Raw genomic sequence first — 21,754 nt, 5'->3', positions numbered from 1 at the left:
TCATTTCCCATGCAAATTCATATGTTGAAGCCCTAACCACCAGGTTTACTGGATTTGGAAATAGGGCCTTTAAGAAGGTAATTAATGTGGGGCGCCTGGGTGGCTCAGTCTGTTATGTGTCTGACTTTGACTCAGGTCTTGATCTCACAGCTCATGGGTTTGAGCCCTGTGTGAGGCTCTATGCTGACAGCTCAGAGCCTGGAGCCTGCTTCAGATTCTGTGTCTCCCTCTCTACCCCTCCCCTCTCATACAGTCTCTCTGTCTCTCTCTCTCTCTCTCTCTCTCTCTCTCTCTCAAAAATAAACAAACATTAAAAATTTTAAAAAAGAAGATAATGTTGAATGGGGTTATAAAGTGGGGCCTTAATCTAATAGGACTGGTCCTTATAAGAAGACAAAGGGGGGGCGCCTGGGTGGCGCAGTCGGTTGAGCGTCCGACTTCAGCCAGGTCACGATCTCGCGGTCCGTGGGTTCGAGCCCCGCGTCAGGCTCTGGGCTGATGGCTCGGAGCCTGGAGCCTGTTTCCGATTCTGTGTCTCCCTCTCTCTCTGCCCCTCCCCCGTTCATGCTCTGTCTCTCTCTGTCCCAAAAATAAATAAACGTTGAAAGAAGACAAAGGGACACTGGGGAGAAAGACACACAAAGAAAAGGCCATGTGAGGACAAAGCAAGGAGGTGGCCATCCACAAGCCATGGAGGAAGCCTCAGGAGAAACCAGACCTGCCCACACTTCCATCTTGGACCTCCAGCCTCCAGAAGTAAGAGAAAATAAATTTCTACTGTTTAATCCACTCAGTCTGCGGTATTTTGTTTTGACAGCCTAAGAAGGCTCATAAATACAATGCCTCTCTCCTGTTTAATTTTTTTATTACTTTTTATTATCCCCCCACCACATGGTTGTATACCAAACTCTTTAAAATAATTACCTACTGTGGCATAAGAAGGAAGGTAATAAAAAGAATAGTGCCTGACACACAAGAAGATCTGAAGTAGCATTAACTGATACAGCAGCACTGAGTGAACAAAGCAAGACTCAGAATGGATTTAGGTTCATTTAAAGCACAGGTGTGCACGTTCTGGTAAAAAAAAAAAAAAATCTGTGCACACATGTTTTCAATTTGCCCAAACAGCCTATGCAAAGACATTATTCAAAGCTAACTATGTTCCAATTCATTTCTGGTTTTTTTTTTTCCAAGTCATTCTTACAATTATTTAGAATGTATCCATGTTGGTGCGTGTATAACTAGTTTGTGGATTCTGGCCACTGCATAATATTTTATCTTGTGCCTACACCATAGTTTACTTTTCCATCCCCCGCAGTGGTATACCCCAAAGAGCTCCAGTCATCCGACTGCCAAAGGCAATGCTGCCATGAACATGTTTGAAGTCCGCCCCTTAAGACCTGGGTAGAGGACCTAGGAGCTCACCAGTGCAGATGGATACATTTCTCATCTACATTCTGCCTTGTGGCTCTCCCGGAATCATGATCTCAGTCTACACCCCACCAATGGTGTGCAAGAGTCCCAGGTTCCCCACAGCCCTGGGAACACTTGACCTTATCCAACTTTCCACCTTTGCCAGTCCAGCCAGTAGAAAATAAACAGCTTAATATTATGTTAATTTGTAACCGTTCACTGTTGTGTTAATTCGTATCTAATCCTTAGTGCCTTTGAGCAACTCTTCAAATATTTATGAGCCATTAAGTTTTCCTTCTCTGTGAATTGCTTATTTGTACAGTTTGCCCAAAAATTATGTTGGGTTCCTTGTCTTTTCCTTAACAATTTATGGGAGTACTTGAATATTCTGGGTTTTAGTCACACGTAGGTTTTAGAGGTGGCACCTGCTGATGACAACAGGATTTTGCAATCTAAGCACCATTGACATTTTGGCCAGATACATGTTCATCAGGGGTTTGTTCTATATATTGAAGGATGTCTAGCAACACCCTTGGCTTCAACCGGCTAGATGCCAGTAGTACCTCCCACCCAGCTGTGACAACCGAAAATGTCTAGATGTTGCCAAATGTCCTCGGGAATGAAACAAAATCACCCTCCCTCCCCCCATTGAGAACCACTGGTCTATAGGTTCTTTCCATTAGATTCTAATCCCATTGATTAGAAATCCATAATTTTGATTAAAAACATAAAATTCATTCAACTTTGTGTTGTGTGGGTTTTGTTTGAAAAGACTTCGTCACCCTTAGGTTACAAAACTCTTCACCTGTGTTTATCCAATCAGCTTTATTTAACTTTTGTGTTCCAGGGAAAGTAATGATCCCGTTTTATGCTGATATATGTAGTCAGCCAGTGTTCCAAAGCCATCTAGAAGTCATTGGAGCCTTTCCCATTGATCTGTGGATCAGGCTCCCTCTAGGCGTGGTCTATCTCTGAGCTCTCTGCCACCTTCCATTGGTCTGTTTCCCTGTCCTTCAGTCAGAACCCAGTAATTCTTCTATGACTTTTTTTTTTTTAACAGTTGATTTTATTTTTTTTTATTTTTTTTTTCAACGTTTATTTTATTTTTGGGACAGAGAGACAGAGCATGAATGGGGGAGGGGCAGAAAGAGAGGGAGACACAGAATCGGAAACAGGCTCCAGGCTCTGAGCCATCAGCCCAGAGCCCGACGCGGGGCTCGAACTCCCGGACCGCGAGATCGTGACCTGGCTGAAATCGGACGCTTAACCAACTGCGCCACCCAGGCGCCCCTATGACTTTTTAATATATTTTAATGTCTAGGAGATAAGTCCCTCCTCTCTTTAAAAGCTGACTCAGCTATTTGCAGACCTTTATACTTACTAACTTCAGGATAAGTTTGTCAAACTTCTCAACATATCTGTCTGGAATTCTGACTGAAGTTGCATTAAACTTATAAATTAATTTGAGGAGAACTGACATCTGTGCGATAATACATTATTCTATCATGAATATGAAATATCTCTTCATCTGTTCAAGACTTCCTTTTATGTCCTTGAATTAAATTTAAATGTTTCGTCCATAGAGGACTTGTTGGTTCCCTAATCAGTGAATCCCCAGGTAGTTTTGATAACTCCTATGAATGACATCATCCTTTCCATTGTATCTTATGGTTGGTATTTGCTGGTATGGAGACATGTTACTGATTTTTAGTAGTTGATCTTATGTCTGGCGATCTTGCTGAATTCTCTTATTTGTTTTAAAAGAGGGTTATAAATAAACATTTAAAAAAATTTTTTAAAGAGGGTCTGCTGGTTCAGTTGGCTTTCTTCATAGATGATCAGAGCCCTTTGTCCCTGTGCCCCACTGCAGGGACAGCTTTGCTGACGACTGGGCCCCTGTGTGGGACCAGCGGTGGCCCAGGCTCACACTTCAGGCTCTGGCTCTTCAGCTTGTACTCACCAGCTCAGCTGTGCTTCTAGGGTGCCCTCATATCAGCGACGAGGACACAAAGAGCCACACAGAACAAGTTTTGAGTAGTGACATCACGTAACTATCACAGAAGCGAGGGCAGCCAGGAATTCTTTGAGCTCTAAAGCAGAACTCATCGCGGCCGCCTTACACCTAAGAAAGTCACAAAGATTCCTAACCATTGTGGGAGGTAACACATTGAGTCCAAAGGGAGATAGGAAACTCCCTGCTAATCAGGACAAGGAGTGCTCCTGCAATTAATTCAGAAGGAATTCTAAACAACCCAGTGTCCATCAACAAAAGAATGAATGAATTATGGTATATCCACGTGGTGAAATACTATACAGCAGCTAAAAATGGGTGAACAAAGCTATTCCTACGTAAAATATCATGCAGAAAAACACACGCAGCATGACCTAATTTCACATAAAGGACCGCAAAGCAATGCTATGTAGATACATACATGCTGATGCAGTCAAAGTATAAGAGAAATGACTGGGGCTGATAAAGACCTTATTCTAGGAACTCGTTTCTTGTTGGGTGAAGAGGTGATGGGGAGATGTAATAGGGAACAAATACCCAGGGGTTTCCACAGTATTGGAAATGTTTTGTTTCTCAGGATAAACTGGATACACCCATCTCAGGGGATTCTTGGGCCTTTTTGCTTTTAAAATATATTTCCTAATATTTCTCTGTGCACCACGTTTATGCCCAAAGTTGGGGGCTCGAATCACAGTTACCGTGCTTGTGAACAAATCTGTCTCCCCTGCTGAGGTGTGCGGATACAACTCGGAGGCCAGAACCACCCAGCTGCAGAGGCTCCCAACCACCCCACCCCCCTCCTCCAACACTGGCTGGGGGAGTAATTTTGTTACATAGAAACATAAAAACAATTACAAGGAAGCACTGAGCATTCTGGAGCAAGGCAGGGACACCATGAAAGTGGGATCTTTACCAGGCTACCCTGTAGCCCCCAAAGGCCAAATAGCTGATTTTGATCTGCAAAGCCTTAGGTGGTTAGCACAAACCCAGAAGAGCCTGCAGCCCCAGACTTTGTGGGCGGGGCAGGCTCAAGTCAGTAATTTCAGTGCAGCCTCTGCCCACCATGCTTGGTGAACTCTGCACTTTTTGCAAGCAAACCTATTTGTCTCAAGGGGACACCCCCTGAGGACAAAAAGTAGACCTCGGGCTTCTCTGCAAACCTCCAGAACTCAGTTGGTCAGAGGAAAGGAGCAGCTGATGGATGCTGCTTCCAAGGACATGAGGAAAACATCCCCATCCCGGCCAGGAGGTGCTGTGCAGCGTAAAGGACCAGGTGGCCAAGAATGGAACCACACGCCCCTAACGCAGCAGCTGTTCTTGCAGCCTGGTAAGATTACTCCAAGTCTGATGTCCCATTTACCATCTCAGACTCATGCTTCCAGTCAGAGGTGAGGGTGGGGTCATGGCGGCTACAGGAACGCTTTTGCAGCCACACCCTTTAGGGAAAAGACCAAGCATTTGGCAAAGCAAAGAGAGCAGTCTTTTCCTCCTGGGCTGTAGTTTCCAAAGCTGATTCCAAAAGAAAGATCTGTGCCAGGTGGAAAATGGGCTTTTCCCTAAAATGAGTTCTTGAAATTGTTCACAAATTGAGCACTCATTAGAGGGAGAGGACAAGGTTGGTGACGGAAATAGGTACAGTCCCCTGGGTGGGAAATGTGTGTGTCTTCATTCCCGTGTGCTGGTAGGAACTCAGCTGGTGCCCATGGGTGGGGGGAGACTTTGCTGGTTAGGCGCAGTGGCCTCAAAACTGAATTTCACTCCCCCGTTTTTGGGGGCCAAGTAGAGGAGAGTGGTCAATTATGTTTGGGCACAGGTCACACTACAAGAAGAAAAAATACCGCCCCCCCCCAACAACAGCAAAATGGGGGTTGAGAGAGCTGTTTTTTGTTAACATAGATCAAAATGGAAAGGACAGAGGAAGTCAGAATTTTATGCAGAGGCCAGAAGCCTCAGCTTCATGCCTTAGAAACACGCTAAGGATTGCCTTCATTTAACGCAGACAGAAAAGCTGAGGTCCAGACAAGGGAAGGCGTGGAGACAAGGTTACACAAAGATTATTGGCAGAGCTGGGAACAGAACCCAGGGCCCCACCCGGAAGGGGAAATACCCATGAGGTGTCTGAGCCTGTGGTTCAGGTAGAGAATGAATGGAAGGGTGAAGGGCTGGGCATCTGTGTTAGCTGCTACTGCCACCCACCCTGGAGGGGACGGCCTGCCCAGGTCCCACACGACGCTGGGGAGGGAATGAGGACTGGAAGCCAGGAGCTGGCCGACCTGGCATCGTGTGCACGGGAACAGCATCTGGGTCTCTGGGAATGGAGCTTTCTCCTGTCTGGGTGCACCAGGGACTTCCCCAGAAGCTGGGCCTGGGGACAAGTCAGATTAACAATATGGTGGGCATGCCACTTGAGACAGAAGGGGGCCCTGGACTGAAAGAGAAGGCAGAGAAAGGCAGCAGGGGACATGACGCAGCACCAGAGAGACGCGGGTATAAATCCCCGCTCTGCACCTTCCAGCGGCGTGACCTTGGGCACACAAGCCTCTAAGCTTCCAGCCCCTCCTCTCTAAAACGTAGACCATAAATATGCATCTTGCAGAGAGCTGAAGATCTGGAAGAAGGCCTTAATGAATGCCATTAACTCCTGAATCCTGAGCTGAACAAAGCAAAGGGAGAAGACACACATGCACGCACACACCTTGTGCCCAAACTGACAAGACTTGCTGCTGGTTTTAGACCGTCCTTCCAGCCGCCGTCATACATAGGGGTCTTCTGAACACATGAAGGTTCTAGACACAGCTTCAGTCTTGAAGGTCACTTAGCAGACTCAGTCCCCAGCTCTCCAACAGACCAGATAAAATCTCAGTCCGTTAGGGAACCAAGACATCCTAGACTCCCCCTTCCCCCTCGTTTAAACCTCCGCCACTGTGCCAATAACGGCATAGAAGACAGCGGGCAAGGGCATGGGTTCTGGTGTCAGGCAGCGCGAGGTTCAAATCCTGCCTCCACCTCTAACTGGCTGGGTAAACTTGGCCAACTGTCCATATCTGTTAAGTCTTCGTTTCCCCATCTGTTAACCTGCAGGAACAATAAATACCTATTTCACCGGGTTGTCAGGAAATTTAAAAGAGGAGAAGTAACTAAAGCACAGTCGGCCAGCGTTTGTGGTGGTTGCTGCTGGCAGACCAACACGCCATGAATTCAGGAAGGCTGTCTTCCCCCGGGGGGGGGGGGAGGTGACGGGGTGGGGCGGTGGTGAGTCCTAGAAATTCTGCCTGTGCTGTGGTCCTGAGCAAGTCACTTAACCTCCCCAAGCCTCCCTTTCCCTCTCACGGACAATAAACATAATGCTTTCCAGATCTCAGAAGGCTTCTGTAAAACCCAAGGAAGATCATGGAAATTAAAGAAGTCAGGAGAGTCTGTGGCATGACTGCATGGGGGGATGATCCTTATTCAGATGAGACAGGACACCTGTGATGCGAAAATGCCTTCATCCCACCAGCACCCAGAATGGGCAGAAAAAGAGATGACAATTAGCTAGGAGAAAGGTAACAGGAAATCAAAGGATTTTAAAAGCTTCTACTGGCATAAAATTCACTTGAAGTATAACGTCAGAATTTCATCTGCGCTGGCTTCGTGTTGCTATCTTTCTCTTTCAGCTGAGGCTGGTTTTGTTTTGTTGCATTGCGTTCCGTGTTGTGTGTGTGTGTGTATGTGTGTGTGTGTGTGTTTATTTTCCAAGAACATCTGTCTTTTCTCTTTTCTCTCAAATTACTAAACACTGTAAACATTCCGGTTAAGAGCTTTAATAAGTGTATGAGCCTAATCATCCGTATAATCTGTCAGGAGCCAAGATAAAATCCTAGGAGACAACATACATGAGGTATGAAGCAACACTGGCCATTCCCGTGGGTGGGAGAAGAAACTCCAGAGCCACTGTAAGCATCACTTCCAGAAACGTACTGTCTCTCTAGGTCTTGAAAAGTGGCTAGGAGCAAAACACTCTGGGTCACATGGCCCTGGGACTGAACCCTAGTGCTGTGGTTTAATTTTTTTAAAAAAAATTTTCAGTTTATCTATTTAGTTTGAGAAAGAGAGATTGAGCAGGGGGGGAGTAGAGAGACAGGGAAAGAGGGAATCCCAAGCAGGCTCCACATTGTCATCATGGAGCCCCATGTGGGGCTCGAACGACCCCAAGAACCATGAGATCATGACCTGATGAAATCAAGAGTGGACGCTTAACCCACTGAGCCACCCAAGCGCCCCACCCCGTGCTGTGGTTTAAATGGCAAGTGACCTAGAGCCGCCCCATTCGTAAACAAGGATAATCATAGGGTCGTTTCAGGGGTTAAATAAATATCTATGCAAATAAAGAGCTTACCCAAGTGCCTGGCACATCGTAAGTGCTCAAGAAATCTCCACCAGAAACTCTGAGGCCTTGGTGGACTTTTCTGATTGTAACTGATATTCCCTTTGGTCTCTCCACAACCCAAGAAGGTCTACAGATTCATTCACACCAGCTTAGTGTAGAGAAAATGGAGTCTCAGAGGAGTGCAGGCACTTGCCCACCCAGTCACACTGGGGATGAACACAAATGAAGACTCGTGTCCCAAAAAGGTTGGTTCCACAGGCCTCCAAGCGGGAGGCCAGAGGTGCAAGTCCCCACATGGAATCCACTACTTGGGGAGGAGTTCAAGACCTCATTCTCCTCACGGGACAGTGAATGTGACTCAGTTCCCCTGGCCCGACTCACCCACCTCCAACCTGCTCCCCACACGCAGCGCGGCCCTGTTGATCTCAGTCTCAAGGTGGGCAGGCCCGGCTGCTGCTCGAAAGCCCGGATGTTCTGCCCCACACTTTCCAGGCTCTGACGTGTCCATCCGCCGCTCACCTGCTGGGGGAGATCTCTCTGCGCAGACCTTGTCAGCAGCTTTACCGTAAAGTGATCCTCTGTAGCTCCCAGCCCCGGGCCCCGATTAGTCATGTCCCCTCCCATTTCCCTTTGACCCCAGAAATAGGGGAAACCGCTGGCGTTTTTGGAGCCCCACAAGGCCTTGTACGCCTAGGCTGTCAGCACCCTAGACTTCTGAGGGTGGGAAAAACCCCCAGAGCCCATCTTAACCAGGGATGGGCAAATTTTCTCTGTGAAGGGCCAGGTGATAAGTATGTCAGGTTTGGTGTGTTGCATTCGCTCTCCTTTTATTTTTCAAAAGCCCTTGAAGATTATAAAAATCATTCTTACTCAAGGCTACACACAAACGGGCCTCTGACAGAATTAGCCCACAAGGCCATGCTCTGTGATGTCGGATTCATCCAACCCTCCCATTGTACAGATAGAAAAACTGAGGTCCCAAGAGCCTATAGTACATTTGTCCGAGGTCACTCAGCAATCAGGACTGTCACTCACACTCGGATCTGACTCATGTGCCCCTGTGCCTCTAGAACTGAGAATGCTTTCCTAGCGGCTCCTGAGTGGCCCATTCAGTTGAGCATCCGACTCCAGCTCAGGTCATGATCTCGTGCTTTGGGAGTTCGAGCCCCGCATCGGGCTCTGTGCTGACAGCTCGGAGCCTGGAGCCTGCTTCGGATCCTGTGTCTCCCTGTCTCTCTGCCCCTCCCCTGTGCATGCTCTGTCTCTCAAAAATAAACATTTAAAACAAAAGCTTTAAAAAAAAGAATACTTTCTTCTTATTTCTTCAAAAATCTGTTAACCCCTAGTTCTTTTTTTTTTTTTTTTTCCACGTTTATTTATTTTTGGGACAGAGAGAGACAGAGCATGAACGGGGGAGGGGCAGAGAGAGAGGGAGACACAGAATCGGAAACAGGCTCCAGGCTCTGAGCCATCAGCCCAGAGCCTGACGCGGGGCTCGAACTCACGGACCGTGAGATCGTGACCTGGCTGAAGTCGGACGCTTAACCGACTGCGCCACCCAGGCGCCCCTGTTAACCCCTAGTTCTTAACCAAAATAATTGATTCATTCCATTTGCAATATTTAATAGTACAAACGCTATATATCGATGCAATAGAAGAAAAACATGTTATTTAAAATCGAAACTAGCTGTGGTTGTTTCTCCTCCCAAAGACAGGTGAAAACATTCCTGCCAGAGGAAAGATACATCTGTGCAGGGCCCTGTTCTCTGGCAGAGTCAGTAGGGAGAGAGGAAGGATAGACTGATACTTCAAAGCCTTTCCTGATTTTCTTGCACTAGTGAAAAGGCAGGTATGGAGGGTGCTGAGGAAGATTGCCATTGATGCACAGTCTTTATGCAGAGAGAGACGCCCCCTCCCCAGGCCTAAATTGCTCTACTTAATAAAAAAAAAAAAAGAGAGAGAATCAGGGGTTGGTGGGGGCAGGTTCTAAGGATGGGTACAAAGAGGGGGTTAGAGCAGAAACAGGAGAGCAGACGGGCAACGTGGTGCAGACAGAAGGGTGAGATCAAGAAGGTCCGATGCTAGCATTGAGTGACTTGCGTTAATAGGATCCAAGCCCCGTTCCCCTCCTTAACACCTCTGCTAGAGTGTGCTCCACACAAAAGCCTCGTATGAGCGCTTTTGCTGTTGTCTTTTGAGCAGATTGAAGAAGATGGGCAGGGGAGAGCGGGTAGACTAAGTCAGCACACAGAGGCGATCCAAGGGCTGAAAGAACAAATTGAGCAGAGAGAATCCCAGGAGAGGTGGCCAGGAAAATAGAAGCCTCTCCCCACCGCAGAATCACGTGCTCAATATCCCGTCCCCTTCCTTCTTGCCCTCAGAACCCCAGTCCTGTTTGGGGCCACAAAGCACCTGACCCTGTTCAAGATCCTCATTTTCCTACATGCCCTTGCAGCCAGGAAGGTCCAGGAGACACGGTTCCAGTCACTAAGACAGTGGCAGAAGTCTTGTAGGGATTCTGGAAAAGCATTTCTCTCCTGATAAGAAGGTACAAACATGGCTAGCACCACCACGTTCTGTTTTTCTTCCTTCTTTGAACACATACGCTATAGCTCCCCTTCAGGAGCCACTTTACGGTTGCCGGGTAGAACTTTCCACGATGATGGAAATGTTCTATCTTCACTGACTCAATGCAGTAACCACTACCCATTGAAATGCTGCTAACATGACTGAGGAACTGAATTCTTTTTAATTTTTATTTTTATTTAACTCTGATTAATCTAAATTTCAACAGCTGCCTGTGGCTAGGGGCTACTTTACTGGGCAGCGAGGCTAGAATCGTAGGATCTCTGACCCTGATTATGAGCCACCTACCTCCAAACTCATTATATAAGAAAACTAAGTCCCTAATTTTTAGGTCACTGTAAATGGAGTTTTCTGGTACCTGCAGCCAAATGCATCCCAGCTGACACTACCAGAGAGAGTGACCAGGAGAACCCCAGAGCTCCTACTGCCCAGGGATCCTATTCAAGCAGTGAACCTCCTTTTATGTTCATCTCAAAGGACATCAGGTAACAGCAGTGTAGAAGGCTATCCCAAACAGAAGGGTGGAATGGAGTCGTCCTCTCCCTCACTCAGATTCTCTTGGACCAAGGATACAAAAGCCTAAACAGCCAAGGCTCAGGGAAGCTGGCAGCCTGAGATCAAAATGAAGTATAGCTATAGAGGTACAGGGAGTCTGCTGTGTCCTGGGGTGGATCCTTTCCCTGCTACATGTACCTTGGGCAGGCAAGTCACTTCCTCTCTCTGAAGCTCATATCCCTCGTGTATAAAGTGGAAGATAATCAAGCTCTTCCTGCCTCGTTCAAGGCAATTACTTGTCGGGCCCAACTTAGAATAGTTGGAAATATATTTCATAGGCAGGAAAGAATGCAGAAAGACTGGAGGCCTCATAAAGTACCACTACCTAGTCTCAGACACGGAAACACCTAACACCCTGGTCTGGTTGGCTCTTTAGGTCCAGATTCCATCTTTAAGTTGTAGAGAGTTCCATCCGCCTTGCTAAGGACCACATAGGGGAATTGGGGTGGCCTGGAGCTGGAGGAGCCCAATTCTCATAAACAAATATGGCACAGGCACAAGCCACCCACCCTTGGAGGGACCATCTCAGGGGGTACCTAGAGTGACTGCAGATCAGTACCCGCAGGCAGGTGCAACCTAACTGAAACCTCACCACAGTCCCATGGAAGGGATCACAGTGAGTCAGATCTGGACACAGAGTAGGCAGTAGGTTAGCAAGGCTTTTAGGGTAGCTTCAAAGTGGAGAGTTAGGAAGGATGGATCCCCTCCCAGGGAACACAAAGAGAGAAACCAGGGGACAGAGTATTCGTGGGAAAGAGTTTGAACCAGAAAATCAGCTTCTAGGCTGGAAGTAGAGAAAGGTTTATACGTCCTCACTTTCCGCCCTTACCCATCAATAATGCCAAAGAGACTTGTATTATAGTTAGCTATATATCATTTAAGGACAATCTCTCTCTCTCTCTCTTTTTTTTTTTTAACTTTTTAAATATTTATTTATTTTTGAGAGAGAGAGTGAGAGAGAGATCGGGGAAGAGGCAGAAAGAGAAGGAGACACACAATCAGAAACAGGCTCCAAGCTCTGAGCTGTCAACACAGAGCCTGACATGGGGCTGGAACTTGTGAACCATGAGATTGTGACCTGAGCCGAAGTAGGACACTTAATCAACTGAGCCACCCAGGCATCCAAGGGCAATCTCTGTTTTAAAGATATATAATCATAACTCTCACAGAAATATAAAATAAACATGTATCAAAGATTTTGTTTATTTATTTCATTAATTAGTGAGGAAACCAGCTGGAGCCCATGACTGGTTTATAGAATCACATATACACAAACCAGAAATGCTGCAGTGAATTCACAAATAGATACACAACTGGCTTATTCCACAGGGGGTGTGGTAAGCCAACTGTATTTCCAACCGGAAAAAAAAAATCATTTGCATATCCCTGGACAAGAACCTTTCGCATTGCTCCTGTTTTGAAAGAGTTGTGAAATAGTTCAGAGGCAGTGAAAGGCACAGAGGCCTCATAGAGACACCTAGTTTTCCACTGCAGACACCCAGTAATCTTTTCGGTCCATGTCAGAGTCATTCACTGTCTTTCCTACAACATCTAGGTCATACCTCTCATGGTGGGATCACCCCTTGAGATGGAGGCCGGCCTTCCAGGAAGTTCAGGCTGTTCTGGAGCCGGAGGAGGGACGTAAGCACTAAAGGTGTGCAGAATAGGATTCTCGAGCTAGAAGAACTCCAATACTAAGGACTTTATCTTACAAAAGCAGAAACTGGGGCCAGAGAGGAAAGGGTTTTTCCCAAAGACAGAGCAGAGTGGGAATGACACCTTATCTTCTACCACATATACTCTTTAAGGCACAGGGGCTGACAAAGAAGATGCCAAGGGGCTACTCATTCCCCCTGTCCTCAGGAGGGGAACCCCCGGATCCCTTCCCCCCTTCTTGTGTTCTTTCCCTCCCTCAACCATATGTGCAAAACAGGGGTGGTAATAACACCTCCCTTCCTGTGCTGTGTGATGTGAGGTTTAAATGGCATGATTTAGATTCAACGCCACATAGCAGGTCCTCCACTGAAATCATTTCCCTTCCTCCTCCTGAGTGGCCTGGTGACCCCAGGGCAGTGACAGGAGCCATTCTGCTTTCACTACCCCTGGGGGGTTGCAACAAAATAGAAAGACCAGCTTCTTGCCCAAGATGAGTCACAGGCTCCTCTCTGGCCCAGATTCGATTAGATTGGAATGGCCCCCAGGCTACAGCTGCATTTCCTTGTGCGGAGTTGGCCCATTAAAATTGATTTTAAGGAGAACACACAAAAAAAGAGCACACAAAAAAATTACGTTTAAAAGTCGTCCCTACAAGGAGGGGCTCTGGGGAAGATGTCAGACGGTGGGTGAGAGAGACGGCTGGGCAGCAGTGGGAACGGGGGACCCAGAGCCCTCGGCACAGGGAACCCACAAACAGAGACACTGAGTCCGTTTCCCAGCAGGGTAAAGTTGCTGTGACCTTCAAACAGCCCGCAGGGCAGGGCTCTGTGCGTCTTCTGGGTCCTGATATGACTGAGCATCCGTCACATAACCGTGTTTTGAGCAACTCGGCCTCAGTTCTCGGCCACATTCTCAATTTCGGGGCATCCCTGATTTCCCTCTCAAGAGGCCCCAGGCTAGAAAGTGGTGGGGTTTTGTTTTGCTTTTTTCCAACATGCACACTCACCCCAATGTGCAGTGGGGCCTTTCCCCTTCTCTGGGAGGAAAGTTGGCAAAAGCATCAAAGTCAGACAGGAAGGGACCCCCAAAAGCTTCGGGATCCAGTCGGCTGGCTTCTGCTGGCTCAACTGGAAAACCGACTGCCGGCAGAGTCCTGGCTTTTCCAGGACTGATCAAAACGGAGAACTGGGATGAACGCCCTTCACCCTTCTGACACTTCGGAGTTTACAGAGCGGTTTCTTGTCCCAACCACTTGAGACAATTTGACCCTATTTTGCCAGATGAGAAAACATGCCAGATCTGAAAGCCCATCGAGTTGACTGGGGACACACAGCTAAGCCAAGACTAAGCCCCACATCTTCCATCATAGATGTGAGCTGCAGCAAGGGGGAACTGATGTCAGAGAAGGGAAGACCACTTGCCTGCAGGCACACGGGAGGGAACCGGCAGGGCTGGGACTGGCACCCACATCCCTCCCAGGTCCAAGCTGTTTTCTTTCCACCACCTGGCCTCTCTCCTTGCTGATTTCTCACAACATACATTCTATCTGTGGCCCCATACACATTTCTTCTTAGCGCAAGGACGGCAAATAGATTTCCTCTCAGGTGGATGGGTCCACAATGGCTGCGTGGAGCTCCTTGTTGAGAAGACCATGGGGACCAGGAGCTCAACAGGGGACAGGACACTTGCTGGGCGGTGTCTGCCATCGGTACTGTAGGTGGACTGGTCACTCTCGATTTCCTGTCCCTGTCCAGACTCTATTTTCACTCCCTTTTCTCCTGCATTGAGTGGCATTCCTGTAGGCAGACCATGAAAGTGGCAGAAACTGTCAAATCTAGAGCTCAGTCTACTCCCTAAGACTGATAATAAGACAAATGGACTTTCAGCTCCTGAGATCTGCCATCTTTAGGAGAATTCCGATCTCTCTTGGAGAAACCAAAGTTCATAGCTTGAGTCCATGGCTACTCTGGGAGATGAATGACTCCCCAGTGCCCCCCACTATGTGAACATAACATAGTTCTCTGTAGTAGAGTGGATGGCTAGTCCCAATTCTTCCTTGCCCTATAATTATTATTAGGACTATGTATCCTTTTTGCTTTGTGACTTGATGTCACCTCTGAGTAGAAAAGCCCATCAACACTGGACTTGTCCATAAGACTTGTTTTAGCCAAATGGGACATGGGTCAAAGTGACAGAGTGCCAGTTCCAAACAAGAGCCTTAAGAGGCATCATATGCCTCTACTCATATCTCTTATGCTCCTGCTGTTTGCTATGATAAGAGTTGCCCCAAGTAACATCTACCCCTTCAGTTCAGGTGCCTAGAATGAAGACATGGAAAGCAGACCCCAACTGCTGGTCCAAGCTAAGCCCAACACAGCCACATGAACTGGCTGCAAATCTGTAAGAAAAATATGTTATTATAAGCCTCTGATGGGGAGAGGAGGGTATTTGCTCTGTGGCATTATCGAGCAAAAATAATAATAAAATACAGACCCTGCCTGCTATTTGGGTATTCCATCTAAAACCTAATCTCAAAATTTAATCAATATTTTCATATCATATAATAAAAAATTGACAATTTTTTTATTTATATAGATTGTAAATTGATACCATGGCATCTAGTTTACACATCAGTCTCTTATGAGTTTGGACAAAACAAGTCTGCTCCTGAGACTAATCACTACTCGGGAGATCTTCAGGGGTTCAAACCAGGGCCAACAACCAGAGATACGAAGAAAGGATTCACATGTAAGAGGATGAAGGAAAGTCCACTCATTGCTGAGATGTTAGGACAAGGAAGGGTTTGGGGAATTATGTTTCCTCACTGCCCCCTCTCATGTCCCTGGGAATGTTCAGGAACAGAAGTTCTCAGACAGCAAGGATAGACCACGTTTGTAAGAGGTGAGAAAGAGTTTAGGCTTCCTTTGCAACAGCAGAATACTTTGAGCACAATCTTGCATGTATCCTCAACTTAGAAAGTTGATTAGAATTCGAGCTGCTTCCAGCTTACTGTTCTGCTTGAAGCATGTACAAGACCCAGAGCTCTTGCCTCTAGTCTCCTGGCATGATATCTACATGGGTAACATCTCTAGCAGTGGGGAAACTGAGGTCAAAGAAGGGAAAGTGATTGTACAGATTCTGATGAGAAAGCCATGCGAGTTCAGGGTCTCTGAAGACTCACTCCAAACCCCAGCGCCCCAGATGCCTTCCAAACCAGTACTCGAGACGCAGTCAGTTTCATCCTATTTAGAAGAATACAAGATACAGAAAAAGAAGTCATTCATTGTGGCCCAGAGGCCTAGTCCTGGCCATTGTCAGCAAGCAAGGTCGGGACTGTAGATTCTCTCTGAAGAAGTAAAACTCCAGAGGCAAGGTTTCAACTCAAGGAACCAGCAGGTGAATTTCCTGTATTAGAAGGCATCGTTCTGCCCACAGGCATTGTTGTCCCGTGTGAAACAAAGTGACAGGGCCAGAGTCCCTGGGCCACACTCCTTTAGGATCTATTTGCCCTCTGATCAAAGATTTGAGGCGGTCCCGGGAGCCCCTCCATCTCTCAGCTGTCAGCGCTGGGTGTGGACACCTTCAGTCTCTTCCCCACCCTGCATTCGTAATAACGTGAAATCACAAACTGTGCACCAAGACAAAGAAGGCATCTCTTCGACATTCCAAAGCCAGCCATGAGGAAATGAAATAGCTATTGCTCCACTTCCCCCTCTCTTCTGAAAGCAGATATAGAAATATGTTGGGAATTAGTCTTCTAGGGACTGGCAAGTCACAGTTTAAAGGGACACGAACTGTGTAGGATGGAGGGTGGTGATCTGATGCAATGCGCAGAGGGCCAAGATGAGGATCCAGTGTTCCAGGTAGACCCCTGAGATGCAGGTGGGCACATCTCTTTCCTCTTCTGGGCCTCAGTGTTTCCCAAAATTTAAGGGTTAGGGAAGGATCAGAAAAGCCTATCTCAGGCATTCAGAATTCAGCTAGTCAGAAATCGTCCTGCTTTGGTGCTCTTGCCCTTGACCCTGAAAAACCAATAGGATCTTCAGATGCCAAGGAATTGGATTTAATTTCGCTTGCATTTCAAATAACTTTGGGGTGCCTGGGTGGCTCAGTCGGTTAAGCATGCGACTTTGGCTGAGGTCATGATCTCACGGTTCATGGGTTCGAGCCCTGCATTGGGCTTTGTGCTGACAGCTCAGAGCCTGGAGCCTGCTTCGGATTCTGTGTCTCCCTCTCTCTCCATCCCTCCCCAACTCGTGCTCTGTGTTTCTCTCAGGCACTCTCAAAAATGAAGAAACATTTTTTTAATTAATTAATTAAAAATAAATAAATAAACCAAGTAAGCAAACAAAGCATTCACTTTGGGTTGAAGATTCACGGAAACTGCCAGAATCACTTCTACAAAAGAAAGAAAATGACCAAGTGTGTTCATCCTAACACCATCAAAACAAATTAAATTTTTCTCCATCTTTGAGGAAAACATGGTCACGTTTAACTGCTAAATCTCTTGCATCGGCTATTATGAAATTTAAAATCATTAATTTCCACATTAGCGATGTTTTATTTTAATGTCCACACTAACTATCATTTTATGACTTTACATTTTTACTCTGGCCATCATTTTATGACTTACACAAATATTTAAGCACTATTGTGAAAGTATTTGAAACAACTAACGGTAAAGGATCTTCAATATATTGACAACAGAAAACTAAATTACCAAATTTATTAAAAGTATGGGGATTTTCATCTTCTTAAAGAATATATTAATCGGGAGCTCAGACATGAAGACTGAGAGAAAATGTAGCCTCCTCTCTTACTGACAAGTACTGTAGTACTTAGAAATTACCCAAGAAAAGCTCTTGTCTGACTTGCCAGAGGCACCACTGAAACCCAGGTCCTTTGCTCCTCAGTTCAGTTCTCAGGCCACAGCACAACTGTCTTCGTGTTATGAATTGTTCTCTCTGAAAAGGCTTCTTGTCTCCAAAATAGACTCTTCCCAACCCCTAGGTAAAGCTTGTGAAGCCTTTCATAATGACTCACACAGAAGCAAAGATTCCCCGGTGGAGAAGCAAGTCATAATATAAACACTCCACAACCTGGGTCTGTGACGAAGCTCCAGCCCCTACGTGCCATGGGCAGTCCCCAAACCAAGATGGCCCCAGAGTGGCTAACCTGAGAGAGCATTAGAGACTTAGGAAAGTGCCCTCTAGTGTGCCTCCTTTGCCTGTGTGATGGACACAGGTGAATAGAACTTCCTCCCATTGTCTGCCTTTTTTCTCTCTTTTTCCATCCATCCCTCTATCCCTTCAGTTGTCCATCTGGAGTAGATTGGATCCATCAAGGCCCCAATTCTCATCCTGTTCTATGCTCATACCTTTGCCGTGTTAACAGTGGAGTGCTCTCCCACTCTGTCTTCGGGTCCTGCCCTGGGACTTGCTTTGGCCAATGGGATATTAGCAGACACATCACAAGCAGAGGCAGGAAAAATTGCCTGCATGTTTTCACTCATTACTTGTGGCCTTTTCCACAAGTGAGAGCTAGCCTGCTGGGATATGAGAGACATGTAAAGCAGAGTCGAGTGACCCCAGCTATATAGTCATGGCCACCCAAACTCATCCTGTAGGTAGCCAACTCCCCAGATGTGTGACCAGGCTGAGCCAGTTTCAACAGAACTGACTAGCTGAGCACCCCAGACACGAGTAATAAACAGGCATTGTCATAAGCTACTGAGGTTTTGTGGCTATTTATTACTGAGCACTGCTGTGGCAATAAGTAACTGATACAAGACCCAACAACATTTACCAGTGTCTTATACTTCCTATGCTGAACTCTGAACTACAGAGGAAACTCAGTCCTGGTCTTCTTCTTGGCGTCCCAGTCTACGGGAAAAGACACACAGACCACCGCTTTATCTGGGAGGACCTTGTCCTACCATCCCCTAAGCAGAACTCCTAAGACCTAAATTCTGTCCTCTTAACAACAAGAAAACTGATCTGAAGGCGGAATGAGATAGAATATCATTAAAGACAAGATCCGGGTGCATTTGACAAAATCATTTTTTAGAAAAAAAAAAAGCCTGTTAAACACATGGCTTTATTCTCTCATATCCAAAGCCCAGAGGTGGGCATTCCAGGAGTTGTATAATGGTCTGCAAAGTCAGGCCCTCAGGGTCCTTATCTAGATGCTCCACTATCCTCAAAATGGCTTTCACTTCATCATCCATAATGGCTGCTCAAGTTCCAGCTATCACCTTCACATTCCAGCCAGCAGGATGGAGGAAGAACAAAAGGATGTTTCTAGAAGTCACATAGGACACTACTGCTTATATGTCATTGGCCAGAACTTAGTCTCATAGCTGCCTCTTTGGGCACCAGCATCCCAACCTATATAATGGAGCAAGGGAAAGAGTAGGTCTGCATGTCCTCTTAAGTCCCTTCTGGCACTTTCCTTTTCCAGGATCATACAGTGAAGATTCTGAAGGGGTTAGCCTTCCATCAGATGCTGGCAGAGATACACCTGTTTATACACCCAGGTGATATTTCCCCTTCGGTCTGGAAGCATTTATGGAAAAAAAGACACACATGAAGCACAAACCAATGTCAGATACATAGAGAGAGAGCTATCTAAGCTCTCTCACTGCTGCTCTTCAAGTGATATAGAAGTGGCTGTCTTGGGGGCCGGAAGCTTCTCAGTCTGACCTGAGCTATAACCTTCAGGCACCTAGTCATGGTCAGAGAACAAAGATCTAACTATGCTACTTGACTCCTGCGCTGGACCCAGGACAAGGAAGCTTATGACCCAAAAAGATATAAGAAGGAAGCAGTCAGATACCCAAAATCCAGCCAGGCAACGTTTATGTGGCCCTGTTTAGAGTGAGAAGAGAGAAAAATACATTTTAATTTACCACCATCGAATTATATAGCCTATGTGTGCACTTTATACAGGGAAGAAACGTTTGCTCGGAGACTGATTTAGGCCTTCTACAGTGTTATAAAGCCTTACAGTTCTGTGACGAAACTGCCTACTCCCTTGTAGGCTGGGACAATATCTCAAGGCTTTCAAATTTTATACAGTAAAAGTGTTTTCCATTTAATATACATAAGAACAGCTTCTTTCAAAAAATGCCTAGATCAACAACTTTGCCTTTATCTACCTGGAAATCATTGTTACTGGATTTGCAACCAAAGTTCTATAAATCTGACTCATTCAATTTCCAACTCAGAAATCCTCTTACTTTGAGATTCAAGTATTTATCTCTCCCCTTGGGAGAAAAAAAAAATCCAAACATGGCACTGAAACCCAGCACCAGGAGAATGCTCCATCTGCCACAAAATTCATGGCTGTCCTGAATTTTGTATAAAATGTCCGAATAACAAAAACAAAGCGCAACACTAGGTATTGAGTGTTTACCCAGAACTTTGGGTTCAACATCTTAAAGAATCCTTAAAAAACTCAGGAGTTATGATCCCGTTTATAGGCATGGACATTGAAGCTCAGAGAAGCCATGGTCCAAGGTCACACAGCCGACAGAGGGCTGAGTTGGGATTTCATCCTAGGTAGTTGCTCCAGATCGAAGCACTGAGTACCCTACCTGGCACACAGTTAAGACTCATGAGTGAGTCATTATGCTGACTCCCCTTGAAAGTATCCTTGCCCATATTTGGGCAAGGTGGTTGCAAGATGGGCTTCAACCCCTCATGTCGAACTGACTTATGTGGGAGAAGCCCATAAGCTCTCCTGTGGGGTTCCAGCACCCCCTACCAAAACCAGAGGGTTTGTCTTCTGCTGTTGGTTCCTGAGATGCACTTCATCAGAACGGTCTTAAGAAATCATCTCTTCCATATCCCCAGGGAGTTAACAAACTGTCTTGTGAGTCAGTTATAAGGCTAAGGAAAGAATCATCCTGAAAAGGGTGCCAACTATCTGTGGTCTCAAACCTTCCTTCACAAAGAGCACTTTTTCATTTATCCACTGAGGCCACCGATAAAGCACATTTGGGGGGGGGGCAGATGATGGAAATGGAAAAGTTGCTGTATGTTACATACGGAGGCACCACCCCTTTGATGGTGCTACTTTGCCTATTAGCAGACAGAGAAAATACTGGAAGAATGGATGTGGATACACCAGTGAAGAAATCTACTGATTTAGGAATCTTGAATCTCTTTCTTAAAAAAAAAATTTGTTTTTCTGTAAGAATTTGGTGTTTGCCTTATCTTCTGTCCTCATATAGCTTAGCACTATGTGAGAGTATGTTTCCTTACAACCCCTCTGTTTACATCTTTCAAGCAGCAAGGCAACAATAAGTATAGATTCTTACTCAAACCCAGTTATATTGATGCACCATCTTCCATGCATATATGGCACTGTGCTGGGATCTGCGTGTGCTCTAAGGAGACAGAATAAACGGTATTGCTGTTCAGAGGCCAAGAGCTTGCCTGTTTATCATCCAGTCTACTTACCCCATCCCCTTCCGGGTCAGGTAAAACGATGGAGCTTTGTGAGCATAAAAGCTCACAAAGGGAGCACAGAGATGTGGGTGGCCACATACAGGCAGCCTGGTATGACATCAGGGAAGGTGCAGATCTCCTTCCAAAATACACCACACAGGACAGTGTAACAACTTCATCCACACCGGTTCCTCTTGCCCTGGGCAAGGTGGGAGTTGTGGGTGCCATTTTAGACACGAGCAAATGAGACACAGAGAAGGGAAGTGATTTGCCCTGAGTGGGAAGAGCAGAAGTGTGAATCCACCTAAGGATGAGTAATCTTTGGGGCCATGGACCTCCCAGATGACTTGGTGTTAAGGGGAAAACATCTTGGAAGGAATGGGGGAAGCCCACAATCTGTGTCTGCATTACATGCTACCCTACACTACCCAGGACTCCTTTGACTCTACCCACTCTCCTGCAGGAGGAGGGAGGAAGCATACAGCTCAGCACCAAGAGGGATTGCCCACCAGGAGTTCCTGAGAAGTTTTCTGCCACTGTTGCACAGTTGTCCCAGGTGACAGACACTTGCCAAGGGCATGCATCACCTCTTCCGAAGCTAAGCCCTCTTGGCGGCTGCCCCAAAAGACCCAGAATGAAGCCCTCTGGCTCTGCACCACGGCAAGTGATGCCACTGTGAAGTTTCACTGTAATAAAGAGATGATTCAGTAATGA

General features: G+C 46.4%; 2 long non-coding RNA genes across 4 annotated transcripts in view; one reads left to right on the top strand and one right to left on the bottom strand.

The window, feature by feature from the left end:
* The window catches only part of LOC124503431 (uncharacterized), an 18,454-nt gene extending 10,105 nt beyond the window's left edge, over window positions 1-8,349 (bottom strand). For 2 of the 3 annotated variants that reach the window (XR_006960173.1, XR_006960168.1), the window contains exon 1: window positions 8,179-8,306. This is a non-coding gene — a long non-coding RNA (uncharacterized LOC124503431). The other variant, XR_006960171.1, reaches the window with a different exon arrangement.
* LOC124503439 (uncharacterized) lies at window positions 4,423-21,754 on the top strand. Its single transcript, XR_006960174.1, has 2 exons — window positions 4,423-4,751; window positions 21,504-21,754. It is a non-coding gene; the product is annotated as an uncharacterized LOC124503439 (long non-coding RNA).

The sequence above is a fragment of the Lynx rufus genome, unplaced genomic scaffold, assembly GCF_022079265.1.
Source record: "Lynx rufus isolate CCGP_SWC_20201006 ecotype Redwood Valley unplaced genomic scaffold, mLynRuf1.p SCAF_10, whole genome shotgun sequence".
NCBI classification, from domain to species: Eukaryota; Metazoa; Chordata; class Mammalia; order Carnivora; family Felidae; genus Lynx; species Lynx rufus.
Note: the sequence above shows the minus strand (reverse complement) of the source record. Positions and strands in the feature narration are given on the sequence as shown.